Here is a 14340-nt window from a genome sequence, read left to right as displayed (position 1 = left end):
TTCCACTATGCAATTGCGTTTCAATGACCACCATGCGATTGCGATTGAGCTACTATACTCATTAGGGCTCTTTTCCACTATGAAATGTGATCGCGATTGCGATCGCGATCGAGTTTCAATTTCCATTATGCGATTGCGATTGAGCTACTATACTCATTATAGTCCAGCTCAATCGCATACAAAACGCGGCAGGACAACGATTGCGCTTTGACCAAAATCGCATCGCAATCGGATCGCACTAATGAAAATTGCTGCTGCAGTTTCCATTATTTTAATGTACCTTGCGATTTGCGATCAGAAGCAAATCGCAAATCGCAGGCTAGTGTAAAAAGGCCCTTATAGTCCAGCTCAATCGCATACAAAATGCGGCAGGACGACGATTGCGCCTTGACCAAAATCGCATCGCAATCGGATCGCACTAATGGAAATTGCTGCTGCAGTTTCCATTATTTTAATGTACCTTGCGATTTGCAGTCAGAAGCAAATCGCAAATCGCAGGCTAGTGGAAAAAGGCACTTAGGCTTCTTGCACACTGCAAGCGATTCGGATTCAGATTCCGCTTTTTAATCAGTTTTTACCTCAGATTCAGATTCCGATTTGCAGTGTGCAGGGAGCAAACTGCAAATCGGAATCGGAAGTAAAAACAGATTAAAAAGCGGAATCTGAATCTGAATTGCTTGCAGTGTGCAAGAGGCCTAACAAGTAACTTGTCTATATATGTTACCTAAAGTTTAGATAGTTTACACAGCAAATCTAGCTGCAAACCGCTTCAACAGAATATGATTATTTCTTCCTGTGATACAGTGACAGCAGCCATGTTGTTTGTAAACATTACACAGAGGCAGGCTTATCTGCATCTTGAGCAAAAAAACCTAATCCCCCTCCTCCTCCCTCCTCCCCTCTGCATCTGAAATCTCTGGCTAGTAACCTCATCCTCCTCCTGCCCAGACTGAGCTCCCATGAGCCCCTCCTACTGTCTGAAAGTGCCTTGGCTCTCTGAAAACCCATGGGTGTGGCTTGTTTAGTTTATAGGGAATTAGAGTATTAAAACAAAACAAAAAAGTATTTGGCTTGAGGAATGCCCTGTAAACAATAGGAAAGGAACACAATTATGCAATGAGTAAAAGTTCATCTCGGATCCACTTTAAGTATTAGTATCGTTTTTGGAACATACAGTTCTAAATTAGAATTTCATTGAAGGTTCCTGAAAAATCACCTGCAGCTTGGAATAGAGTCAATAAGATTTTTTTTTAAAAAAGTACTTGTGATTCTAATTGTTACAAGCAGGGGCGTAGCAATAGGGGGTGCAGAGGTAGCGACCGCATCGGGGCCCTTGGGCCAGAGGGGCCCCAAAGGGTCCACCCTCTATTACAGTATTAGCTCTGTATTGATCCTGTGCTGGTAATAATCACTTCTATAGATGCTTTGAATAGCAGTAATCCTTAATACACTGTTCCCCATCCCCTTCTTGCACCTCTGACACTGTGGTTGTCGTCTGCAGGTTTTGGTGCGCCATATCAATTGTTATGTATAGAGTGCTTGGGGGGCCCCATGTAAAACTTGCACCGGGGCCCATAGCTCCTTAGCTACGCCACTGGTTACAAGGTACATGCCATTTGCATGCAACTGGGAAAGATTAACTTCCAACACAACAATAACCAAATCCCAGCTAACCGCAATATAAGCAAGGCAAAATAGACTATCAGTCTGGCCGATAGGTGAATGTAAGAGCAAAGTGCAGGAGGAAATGCTTTTCCATGAATCAGATCAGCTTGTCATTGTCACTGCAGTACAGCTTTGTCCTTGGCCTCTGTAGATTCAGCCGCTGGGCGGGTCAATCAGGTGTGACCATGTGACTCATCACAGAGCAGGAAGAATGACCAGACTACATTTCCCAATATTATAACAGAATACCTAAGACTGCAGGTGGTGGCAGAGGATCGTCACAGAGGGAGTGACAATGGTGGAGCATGGGAACACTTTGCACATCTGTGTCTTTAGCTGACCTCAATAGGGATTCTCATTGGTACAATAAGTGACCTATAGGGGGCCACTGCGGCACATTTAAAGATGCTTTGCTGGAACTTGCTAGCTTAGTATGATAAGTACCAGCTTCAGGGAGCAAAGTGTGTGTTGTGGACAAGGCTGGGTTTACCATTAGGCACTGTAGGCACATGCCTACAGGCGCCTGATGACGGAAGGGCGGCTCACTCCCCTCCCTGAGCACCTTCCTCCCTCTTTCCCTATGCAGAGTGCTGATGAGAGTACATGAGAGATTACTCACCCAGCTCTGAGCATTCCACTGATGAGATCTCCCTTCAGTAAGGGGCACCTCTAGCTACTTTAGGGGTACTTGTGGTTGTGGGTATATATGTAGAGGCATTATATAACACTACTGGTGATGGAGCCCCTGTAGGGTAAATGGAAATAAAGTAGGGTTATGTTTAGTGTAACTGCAAGCCATGCTTTCTGCAGCGTGGTGGCAGTGTGTATGTTTACCTGGGCGTAAGATGTGGTTGGAGAAGCATTCGTCACCCAGACCGCAGGGTAAATATGGACTCTGGCATGACATGCGGGTGCAAAGTGTGTTCCTAGATGGATCCACAGACTGGCGTCCAAAATCCACAATCCAGCTTTCTCCTGGTGTCAGCAAAGTCCAAATATTCTACAGCAGAGAGTGTGTTGGAGCTGTCTGCTCTGTCCTGGGGAGTGGGGACACCTCTCCTCTGCCCCTCAGTCTGTAACTCCAACCTGGAGAGAGCTAACTAATCATCCAATAACCTGTACCTAATGTCTCTCCAACCTTAACTAACCCAGCCACTTACTCACCCACATAACCTGCCCCTAACATCTCTCTGTAACCATAACTAACCCAATCCCTTCCCTATCAACGTCATAACCTGCCCTGAGTATCCCTCTAACCATAACTAACCCAGCCACTCCCACATCACCAGAGCCGGGACAAGGTCCTCCAGCACCCAAGGCTGAGACACCAAAGTGCGCCCCTCCATCCCTCCCACCCCAGCCGTCACACACTGATTGCTATTAGACTAAGAGGTGCCACTGGGCTCACAACCTCCCCAACACCTTAATATCTAGTTATCTGGCTTGCAGTCACTGCTATGTATCCCCTTTTCTTATTTCTTTCTGCTTCAAACACAATTAGGAATGACAGCGGAATGAATTGTGCGCCCCCTCCTATACTGCGCCCTGAGGCTAGAGCCTCTCCAGCCTATGCCTCGGCCCGGCCCTGCACATCACCTACATAACCTGCCCCTAACATCTCTCTGTAAGCATAACTAAACCAATCCCTTCCATAACCTGCCCTGAGTATCCCTCTAACCATAACTAACCCAGTCACTCCCACATCACCTACATATCTTGCCCCTGACCATAACTAGCCCAGCCTCTTCCTCATCACTTTCATAACCTGCCTCTAACATCTCTCCAACCATAACTAGCACAGCCACTTACTCATCACCCACATAACCTGCCCCTAACATCTCTCTAACCATAACTAACCTAGTCACTTCTTCATCACCTGCATAACCTGTCCCTGACCATAACTACTCCAGCCACTTGTTCATTACCTACATAACCTGCCCCTAACATCTCTCTGTAATCATAACTAACCCAATCCCTTCCCTATCAACTTCATAACCTGCTCTGGATATCCCTCTAACCAAAACTAACCTAATCACTTCCACATCACCTACATATCTTGCCCCTTACCATAACTAACCCAGACTCTTACGTATAATTTTTATAACCTGCCCCTTATATCTCGCCAACCATAACTAACCCAATCCCTTCCCTATCTACTTCATAACCTGCTCTGGATGGAAGCAGGAAATTTGGGCGCATGAGGCAGGTGGACAAAAAGGGCGCCGCCATTCACTCCCATAATAAATATCGTTTAATGGGCGCCCAACAGGAAAAAAGGGCGCCGGAGAAAAATAACGTTTTACAAGTGGTGCCCGGAGACGTTTACTGTTTTATAACTGCTTCTCATGATTACACATTATTTAATGATTTATAATTTTTTAAACATTATTTTTAAACGAAAAACAGTACAATATTTTGGGTTAGGCACCACCAGGGGGGTCTTAGGTTTAGGCACCACCAGGGGGGTCTTAGGTTTAGGCACCACCAGGGGGGTCTTAGGCTTAGGCACCACCAGGGGGGTCTTAGGGTTAGGCACCACCAGGGGGGTCTTAGGGTTAGGCACCACCAGGGGGGTATTAGGTTTAGGCACCACCAGGGGGGTCTTAGGGTTAGGCACCAACAGGGGGGTCCTAGGTTTAGGCACCACCAGGGGGGTCTTAGGGTTAGGCACCATCAGGGGGGTATTAGGTTTAGGCACCACCAGGGGGGTCTTAGGGTTAGGCACCACCAGGGGGGTCTTAGGGTTAGGCACCACCAGGGGGGTCTTAGGGTTAGGCACCATCAGGGGGCTATTAGGTTTAGGCACCACCAGGGGGGTATTAGGTTTAGGCACCACCAGGGGGGTCTTAGGGTTAGGCACCATCAGGGGGGTATTAGGTTTAGGCACCACCAGGGGGGTCTTAGGGTTAGGCACCACCAGGGGGGTCTTAGGTTTAGGCACCACCAGGGGGGTCTAGGGGTTAGGGATAGGTACAGGGAGGGTTCTGTGTGAGAGTAGGGTTAGGTATAGTTTTAGTAAAATTCTTATTAATCTTTTATAAAACGTTATTATACATTTCACTTTTTAAACAGGGAAGATTAACGTTTTTACAATTGCCGATTTCATACACATTATTTGATGATTTATAACTTTATAAAACATTATTTTTAAACGAAATATAGCACCATTTTTTTTAAACGTTATTCATGCTTATCGTTTAAAACCCTGCGCCCTTTTTTCCCGGCGCCCTTTTTTAACGTACGCGCTCTGGATATCCCTCTAACCAAAACTAACCTAAACACTTCCACATCCCTTACATAAATTTCCCCTGACCATAACTAACCCAGCCTCTTCCTTATCACTTTCATAACCTGCCCCTAATATCTCTGAAACCCTAACTAACCCAGTCACTTCAGAGCAGAACACAGCCACCCTGTGCAAATCTCTACACTGTATACTGTCTCCACCCACACATTCTCTGCAAATCTCTGCACTGGCTCCTCCCACCGCTCCTCATCTGCTGCTCCTCACTGCAAATCTCTTCATTGACTCTTCCTACCACTCCTTATCTGCTGCTTCTCCCTGCAAATCTCTACACTGATTCCTCCCACTGCTCCTCATCTGCTGCTCCTCTATGCAAATCACTAAACTGTCTCCTCCCACCACTACTCATCCGCTGCTCCTCTCTGCAAATCGCTAAACTGTCTCCTCCCACCACTCATCTGCTGCTCCTCTCTGCAAATCTCTACACTGATTCCTCCCACTGCTCCTCATCTGCTGCTCCTCTATGCAAATCACTAAACTGTCTCCTCCCACCACTACTCATCCGCTGCTCCTCTCTGCAAATCGCTAAACTGTCTCCTCCCACCACTCCTTATCTGCTGCTCCTCTCTGCAAATCTCTACATTGGCTCCTTCCCCTCACTTCCTCTTCTGCTGCGGCACCCTGGAATCATAGCTGTATTTATACAAATAACATCCACCTGTGCCCCGGATTGCCTTTTCAGAGTTAGGAAAGCATCGGTGCTAGGATCAGAGCTTTAAAGAGACTCAGTAACAAAATAAAGGTCCCCTGGGGGGTACTCACCTCGGTAGGTGGAAGTCTCAGGGTCCCAATGAGGCTTCCCCCTCTGCTGTAGCTGCAGGCAGTCCAGCGCTGACTCCCCCAAAGTGTCCCGGAATCCTCCCCCGACAAGCCTGATAAGCACTGATTTATTTACCTTCCCTGGCTCCAGCGGGGGGCGCTGTTACAGCTCTCAGCACGGAGATAGGTGAAAATAACCGATCTCTGCCGGGTCCACACTACTATGCAGGTGCAGGAAACTTGCAGGAGACTTGCGCCTGCGCAGTAGAGCGGCCAGACAGCGATTGGCTATTTCCGCCTATCTCCGAGCTGAGAGCCATTACTGCGCCTGCGCTGGAGCCGGGAAGGTAAATATTTACATCCTCGCTGTTCGGAGGGGCACAGTAAATTCGGGCGCCTGAGGCTAGTGGACAAATCGGGCGCCGCCATTCACTTCTATAATAAATATCGTTTAATGGGCGCCCGGTAGGAAAAAAGGGCGCCGGAGAAAACTAACGTTTTAAAAGCGGCGCCCGGAGACTTAATGTTTTATTACTGTTTCTCATGATTACACATTATTTAATGATTTATACATGTTTAAATATTATTTTTAAACGAAAACCAGTACAATATTTTTCCCAAACATTATTTTTAAACGAAAAACATTACTTTTTTTTTTTTTTTTTTTTTTTACATTATTTTTAAACGAAAACAATTACAGGGGGGACTTAGGTTTAGGCACCAACAGGGGGGTCTTAGGTTTAGGCACCAACAGGGGGGTCTTAGGTTTAGGCACCAACAGGGGGTCTTAGGTTTAGGCACCAACAGGGGGGTCTTAGGTTTAGGCACTAACAGGGGGGTCTTAGGTTTAGGCACCAACAGGGGGTCTTAGGTTTAGGCACCAACAGGGGGGTCTTAGGTTTAGGCACTAACAGGGGGGTCTTAGGTTTAGGCACCAACAGGGGGGTCTTAGGTTTAGGCACTAACAGGGGGGTCTAGGGGTTAGGGGTAGGTACAGGGAGGGTTACTTAGGCACCAACAGGGGGGGTCTTAGGTTTAGGCATCAACAGGGGGGTCTAGGGGTTAGGGGTAGGTACAGGGAGGGTTACTTAGTAATTTTTTTTTTAAACTTTATTATGCGTTTCATTATTTAAACGAAAGATTAACGTTTTTACAATTGCCGATTTAATACACATTATTTAATGATTTATAACGTTTAAAAACATTACTTTTAAACGAAATACATTTTTAAACGTAATCCATGTTTATCGTTAAAAACCCGGCGCCCTTTTTTCCCATCGCCCCTTTTTAACGTACGCCAGCGAGACTGCCATGGGACACAGGAGGATGGGGGAAGCCTCGATCAGTTCCGGAGGCTTCCCCCATCCCCCACCCGAAGTGAGTACCCCCAGGGGAACTTTTTGTAGTTACAGGTTTTCTTTAACTATCCAGATAACATCCTGAACTTTGTGTAATTTTCAGCATTTCCACATAACGCCTGTTTTCCGGCATGTGTTATATCAGCATTTGCATCGCATTGCTCCTAAAGTCCCTGTTTTATGTATTTCATTTCCAACTTGGATCTTTTTTCCAAACGCAGCTGCTTTCTCTGGACAGAAGAAGGTTATGTTGGCCCTGATTAGGGGGGAATTTAAGTCGCCTTGGGCCGGGCTCTGTTTCCTATTGTTTCATGTCTCTGCAAATGTTAGATCCTGGCTCTGGACACGCTGTCCGGGGAAAGCCAGATGTCCTCCTCCACCCCTCAGGACTGTATGCTGCACGGGCAGCAAGGAGAGGTGCAGCGCCCTGTACTCTGTATATCGCAAGACATAGTGCTGTCACTGGCCATTCTTACTGAAACAGAATTATATTATGGGCCATGCAGAAAGGAAGGAAGAAAGGAAGGAAGGAAAGAAGAAGAAAGAAAGAAAAATTACTATTACATGAGAGTACAGGAAGCCCCCCTCCTACAACACCCACCCCAGCTATCCCACTCTACTAAAACCTAAGCTCACTAATGGCACACAAAACAGCAGGCAACAATTAAATCAACTGCTGTTTGAAGTCCTGGACCCGTCCTGCACACACTCCATCCGCCAGTCTCACACTGCAGCCTGAAGAGTCAGAGACCTCCCTTCTCTACTCCTTACACTAACCTCCCCCCACTGATGCCTAACACTAACCTCCACTCTCCTATGCCTAACACTCACCTCCACTCCCCTCCCCTCTGCCTAACATTCACCTCCACTCCCCTCCCCTCTGCCTAACACTAACCTCTCCACCTATGCCTAGCACTAACCACCCCTCTCCTCTGTCTGGCACTTACCTCTCCTCTCCTCTGCCTGACACTCTCCCCCCCCCCCTCATTGACACTATCTTCCCCTCTCCTCTGCCTAACACTAACCTCTCTTCTGCCTAACACTAACGTCTCCTCTCCTCTGCCTAACACTAACCTTCCCTCTCCTCTGCCTGACACTAACCTCCCCTCTCCTGTGCCTGACACTCCCCACCCCCCTCTCACCGACACTATCTTCCCCTCTCCTCTGCCTAACACTAACCTCTCCTCTGCCTAACACTGACCTCCCCTCTACTCTGCCTGACACTATCTTCCCCTCTCCTCTGCCTAACACTAACCTCTCTTCTGCCTAACACTAACGTCTCCTCTCCTCTGCCTAACACTAACCTTCCCTCTCCTCTGCCTGACACTAACCTCCCCTCTCCTGTGCCTGACACTCCCCACCCCCCTCTCACCGACACTATCTTCCCCTCTCCTCTGCCTAACACTAACCTCTCCTCTGCCTAACACTGACCTCCCCTCTACTCTGCCTGACACTATCTTCCCCTCTCCTCTGCCTAACACTAACCTCTCCTCTGCCTAACACTAACCTCTCCACCTATGCCTAGCACTAACCACCCCTCTCCTCTGTCTGGCACTTACCTCCCCTCTCCTCTGCCTGACCCCCCCCCCCCCCTCGCCGACACTATCCTCCCCTCTGCCTGACACTCCTCCCCCCTCTCCTCTGCCTAACACTAACTTCCCCTCTCCTCTGCCTAACGTTAACCTCCACTCCCTGCTCCTAACACTAACCTCCCCTCCCCTCTGCTTATGCTTAACACTAACCTCTCCACCTTTGCTTAGCACTAACCACCCCTCTCCTCTGCCTGGCACTAACCTCCCCTCTGCCTGACACCTCCCCCTCTCCTCTCCCTAACACTATCCTCCCTCTTCACTCTCTTAACACTAACCTTCCTTTAACCTGCTCCTATGGGATGCTTGGTAGTAGCTGCTATCGACAAACGTGTACTTCATTAAATTCCTCAATTTATCCAAAGTTTAGATGAAGATTTTGAGTTGAGTTACTCTTATTGTTCAGCCTGTCTTTAGGCATGTAGTGATGTGGGAGCGGACACAAGAAGAGGAATCTCTGATGAGGCACACAGGAGTTAAACAGTTTGCAAACTCTGTGGGCTGCCAAGATCAGCAGGAGAGCAAACTCATCTGGCCAAGCTACAACTTTCATTCCAAGAACGGGAACAGAGCCAAGCTCAGTACCACAAGGCCGAGTCACACCGACCAAGCAAACAGCTCGGTCTGTCCTCAGCAGAGAAGGATTAGCCTTATTAATGTTTGTTCAACACCTTCCACACAAGACAAATAAACCGTTAGTGCGGGGAGGATGAGGGACATAACGCCAAGAACAGGGACCACTTAAAAGGGACCAGTCATCTGTCCTACAGAAGAGCCTTAGATATGTCTCACCGAGGATAAGGAAAGCCAACCTCGTTCATCTCATGCAAGAGATCCAATTAACCAATGTTTGCCTTGGTGGGTCATCGAGAAGAGCATCTTGTTTACCATAGAAGGACTCAATTCCCCAAAGTTCTGAGATGATAAAAGTGAGTGAAGACACTCGGGAAATAGCTCAGAGGGATGAGCAAGAATCAGATGATATCACATGCTGCTTGATGAGGGAATAGCATGGAATACTGCCATACAGAAGAGAGATGGCTTCTACCTGACCCCTCTATGGGATCAGTGAATAATGGCGCACAGCGCCTATGCATAAAATGGCGCCGCATTAAAAAGATACGCTTATCGCTATTTATCGTTAGTACTGCATAATAATGGCGCACAGGGAAAAAAGAAGAAAAACGGCACACACTAACGTTATTTATCAATAGTGGCACACACTAACGTTATTTATCAATAGCGCCCTACATAAGCCAAACTGCAGACGTTATTTAACTGCAAAACGGTGAATGGATTTAATGTAACACTGTCAAGGTTAGGGTTAGGCACTGGGGGGGTCTTAGGGTTAGGCACCACCAGGGGGGGGTCTTAGGGTTAGGCACCACCAGGGGGGGTCTTAGGGTTAGGCACCACCAGGGGGTGGTTAGGGTTAGGCACCACCAGGGGGGTCTTAGGGTTAGGGATAGGTACAGGGAGGATTCTGTGTGAGAGTAGGGTTAGGTATACAGTACAATATACACCACCAGGGGGTGGTTAGGGTTAGGCACCACCAGGGGGGTGGTTAGGGTTAGGCACCACCAGGGGGGGGGGTTATGGGTTAGGGATAGTGACAGAGAGGGTTCTGTGTGTTAACGCTAAATAACGATAAGGCTTTAACGCTAAATAACAATAAGGCTTTAACGTTAAATAGCGATAAGCGGCAAACGGATTAGCGGCAACACTGTGCGCCATTATTCACAGGCGCCATTTTCAGATGGAAGCCCCTTCTATTCACACCAAGTGCCCCACTTACCCTACCACTTGGCAATTATCGATATCGGAGAAGATTTATGAATAAATATTGTATCACACTGCTGTGGTCAGTGGCTTTGTGCTGTCCGAAGTAACCAGCATACCCCAGCTGCTTGGCACAAGGAACCAGGACTCCCAATCAATATGAAATTTATATTTTCCTCAAATATCATTCAGATACAGTATATGTTAATGTTGTTCTGCACGTTTCTTGATATTTTGCTCCCTTGTAGTACGCTGCTTAATGTTGCCCTCTGATGGTGTCCTCTGTCTATATTGTCCTGCTAAAGCTTTACCATACCCTGCTGCCTGCTGTTTTCTCTTAGCTGATAAGTGATTGTATTTTCTGTCAGAGCAGTGAGTCCCTAATCTCTAGTACACACCATGCAATTTCCACATAAATAAGTCCTAGAAAGGAACTTCAGCGCAGCTGGAGGCATTGTCAGTGAGAAGAGAAGTCGCCTAGGTCAAGAAAGGGTTCAGTACCTCACCTTTATCAAAATGAATGAGGCATGGATCCCGGAGGGCTACTGCCTGCCCGAAGACTAAGTCAGTCCCCACACACAACATCTCTGCCTACACGCCGTTTGACTGCCTGCCCCAAGACTAAGTCAGTCCCCACACAGCATCTCTGCCTGCCTGCCGACCGCTGCTGCCTGCCCCAAGACTAAGTCAGTCCCCACACTGCTTCTCTGCCTGCCTGCCGGCCGCTGCTGCCTGCCCCAAGACTAAGTCAGTCCCCACACTGCATCTCTGCCTGCCTTCCTGCCAGCCGCTGCTGCCTGCCCCAAGACTAAGTCAGTCCCCACACACAGCATCTCTGCCTGCAGGCCGCTTGACTGCCTTCTCTACCACCACCAACAGGGCCTAGGACTCCAGGTGGATTCCTGAACAAAAAGAATAATCATTTTATAATTTTTCTGGTGCGTGTACATGCCTGCCTAATTTTTCTGGCTGCATAGCAGCTGCAACAACAAAACAACAGGCATGTACATGTGTCAATTCCCCTTCGTGATCGTTACCTTGCCACGGTGAAGGGGCTTGCGTATCACAAGGAAGCAATGGCTTATATGAGTGTGTTGGGGGGCACACCCAAAAAAATAAGGTCATTGCTTCATTGTGGACAGACCAAATTCGATCAGCTGGACAGTGACTGTTGTTCTGTCATTGAGCTACCTCAGCCCGACCATATGGGCTGGAAAGCCGCCATCACCTGCACTCTCGCCAACGTGTGCACCAGCACGGCCATCTGTTTGCGGTGCATTACACAGTGAGTTTGGTCTGTCAGTGTGAAGCAGTACACTACTTACACTACCTGATCCATGTGTACACACGCAAGATGTTTTCAAGCACTATAGGCCTCCAATTTAGGAATGCAATGACTGAGCTGCTGGCGGTGATCCATGTAGGTAGGAGGTATTGGGCTGTCACATTTCTGCTATCACTGAAGAATGGAGTGTGGGGTCCCCCTGCCTAGTCCACACCATTCCCTCACCAGAAGGTACTGAATAAGGGTTTCCAATAATAATCAGCCAACAGTAACCATAGACGTGATGTTGTTACCAGATCCAGTAAAAAATGGCAAGTCTGGGAAACTGTATCTGTGGATACTTTAAAGTGGACCCTTGCTGCCTTCAGTGGACTCCTGTCCCAGTGGACTCCAGACCATGGCTAAGAGGTGCTGCTAAGGATTTGGAGGCTCCAAGCGGCACACCATTTGTGGCCCTTCCCCGCAGTCAGAGGCCCCTTCTCCCATAATAATCAGCAGTCAATTGTGTACCTCCAGTATACTATACGCAGGTAGCCAAAGGTGCACCCCCCCCCAGTATAAGTAGCTACCCCCAGTATAGGTAGCCAAGGTGTCCCCCCATATATAGGTAGCCAACCCCAGTATAGGTAGCCACCCCAGTATAGGTAGCCAAGGTGTCCCCCCATATATAGGTAGCCAACCCCACTATAGGTAGCCACCCCCAGTATAGGTAGCCAAGGTGTCCCCCCATATATAGGTAGCCAATCCCAGTATAGGTAGCCACCCCAGTATAGGTAGCTAAGGTGTCCCCCCATATATAGGTAGCCAATCCCAGTATAGGTAGCCACTCCCAGTATAGGTAGCCAAGGTGTCCCCCCATATATAGGTAGCCCCCCAGTATAGGTAGCCACCCCCAGTATAGGTAGCCAAGGTGTCCCCCATATATAGGTAGCCAACCCCAGTATAGGTAGCCACTCCCAGTATAGGTAGCCAAGGTGTCCCCCCATATATAGGTAGCCACCCCCAGTATAGGTAGCCAAGGTGTCCCCCCATATATAGGTAGCCCCCCCCCCCCCAGTATAGGTAGCCACCACCAGTATAGGTAGCCAAGGTGTCCCCCATATATAGGTAGCCAACCCCAGTATAGGTAGCCACCCCAGTATAGGTAGCCAAGGTGTCCCCCATATATAGGTAGCCAACCCCAGTATAGGTAGCCACTCCCAGTATAGGTAGCCAAGGTGTCCCCCCCATATATAGGTAGCCACCCCCAGTATAGGTAGCCAAGGTGTCCCCCCATATATAGGTAGCCCTCCCAGTATAGGTAGGCACTCCCAGTATAGGTAGCCAAGGTGTCCCCCATATATAGGTAGCCAACCCCAATATAGGTAGCCACGGTGTCCCCCCAGTATAGGTAGCCAAGGTGTCCCTCCCAGTATAGATAGCCAACCCCAATAGGTAGCCAAGGTGTCCCCTCAGTATAGGCAGCCACCCCACTATAAATAGCTATCCCCAATATAGGTAGCTAAGGTGTCCCCCAGTATAAATATCCATCCCAGTATTGGTAACCATGGTATTTCCCTCTATAGGTAGGCAGCCCCAGTATAGGCAGCCCCCCAGTATAGGTAACCAAAGTGCCCCCCCCCCCTGTCCCCAGTATAGCTAGCCATATCCAGTACAGCCCCCCCCCCCCCCCCCCCAATACACACAGCCAAGCCATCCACCCAGTTTAGATAGCCACCCCCAGCATAGGTAATAAAAGGTGTCTCTTCCCCGCATGTAAGGCATTGGTGTCAGTGGGGGTATGTAGCTTCCAGATCAGCAACAACCCAAAGGGAGGAGAGCAGCACACAGTAACCATACGGCACACTTCAAATGCAGGAAATGAGCAATGACCTCACTTCCCCATCCGAAGTGTAACTGCGCTGCTCTCCCCTCTGGTCACATTGTCACTGCGGTCTGTGTGAGTGACGGGGAGGTAGGAACAGCCATACAAGTCACAGACTGGGGAGGCTGGTAGTGTGAGAGGCCCCTGCTGTGGGTGAGTCTCCTTGGTTTGCCTGCCACAGCTACAGCCATGGGACACGTTTGTTTCTATGGAGAAGGAGGCGGGGTGGCGGCGCGGCGGAGGATGGAGGCTGCTGGTGTGTTCTCTGGCAGAGGAACGCCAGGCTGGCACGCCTCTCTGTGTTATTATTAGAGAGCAGGCTGGGGCCAGAGCCAGCACTGCACAGAGGAGAAGGCCTGGCAGCTGCCCTGGTGACACCCCTGTCCTGGCATAACCTCACAAGAGACCCTCCAGGAGGAGAATGGAGCCATTGAGTGAGTCACACGACAGGTGGCACACGTTATGTAATGGCGGCGCTGCCCTCCAGCACTCACTACAGTGCATATACCAGGCTCTCAGCACATGGCATGTGTACCCCGGGCTCTCAGCACATGGCATGTGTACCCCAGGCTCTCAGCACATGGCATATGTACCCCCGGCTCTCAGCACATGGCATGTGTACCCTGGGCTCTCAGCACATGGCATGTGTACTCCAGGCTCTCAGCACATGGCATATGTACCCCCGGCTCTCAGCACATGGCATGTGTACCCCGGGCTCTCAGCATGTGGCATGTGTA

At 49.0% G+C, this 14340-nt stretch overlaps 1 protein-coding gene across 1 annotated transcript in view; it reads right to left on the bottom strand.

The window, feature by feature from the left end:
* Nucleotides 1-14340, bottom strand: part of LOC137562461 (probable carboxypeptidase X1) — a 114239-nt gene that overhangs the window by 34182 nt on the left and 65717 nt on the right. The gene's annotated exons all lie outside the window — the stretch shown is intronic.

Source organism: Hyperolius riggenbachi, chromosome 1 (assembly GCF_040937935.1).
Source record: "Hyperolius riggenbachi isolate aHypRig1 chromosome 1, aHypRig1.pri, whole genome shotgun sequence".
In the NCBI taxonomy this organism is placed as follows: Eukaryota; Metazoa; Chordata; class Amphibia; order Anura; family Hyperoliidae; genus Hyperolius; species Hyperolius riggenbachi.
Note: the sequence above shows the minus strand (reverse complement) of the source record. Positions and strands in the feature narration are given on the sequence as shown.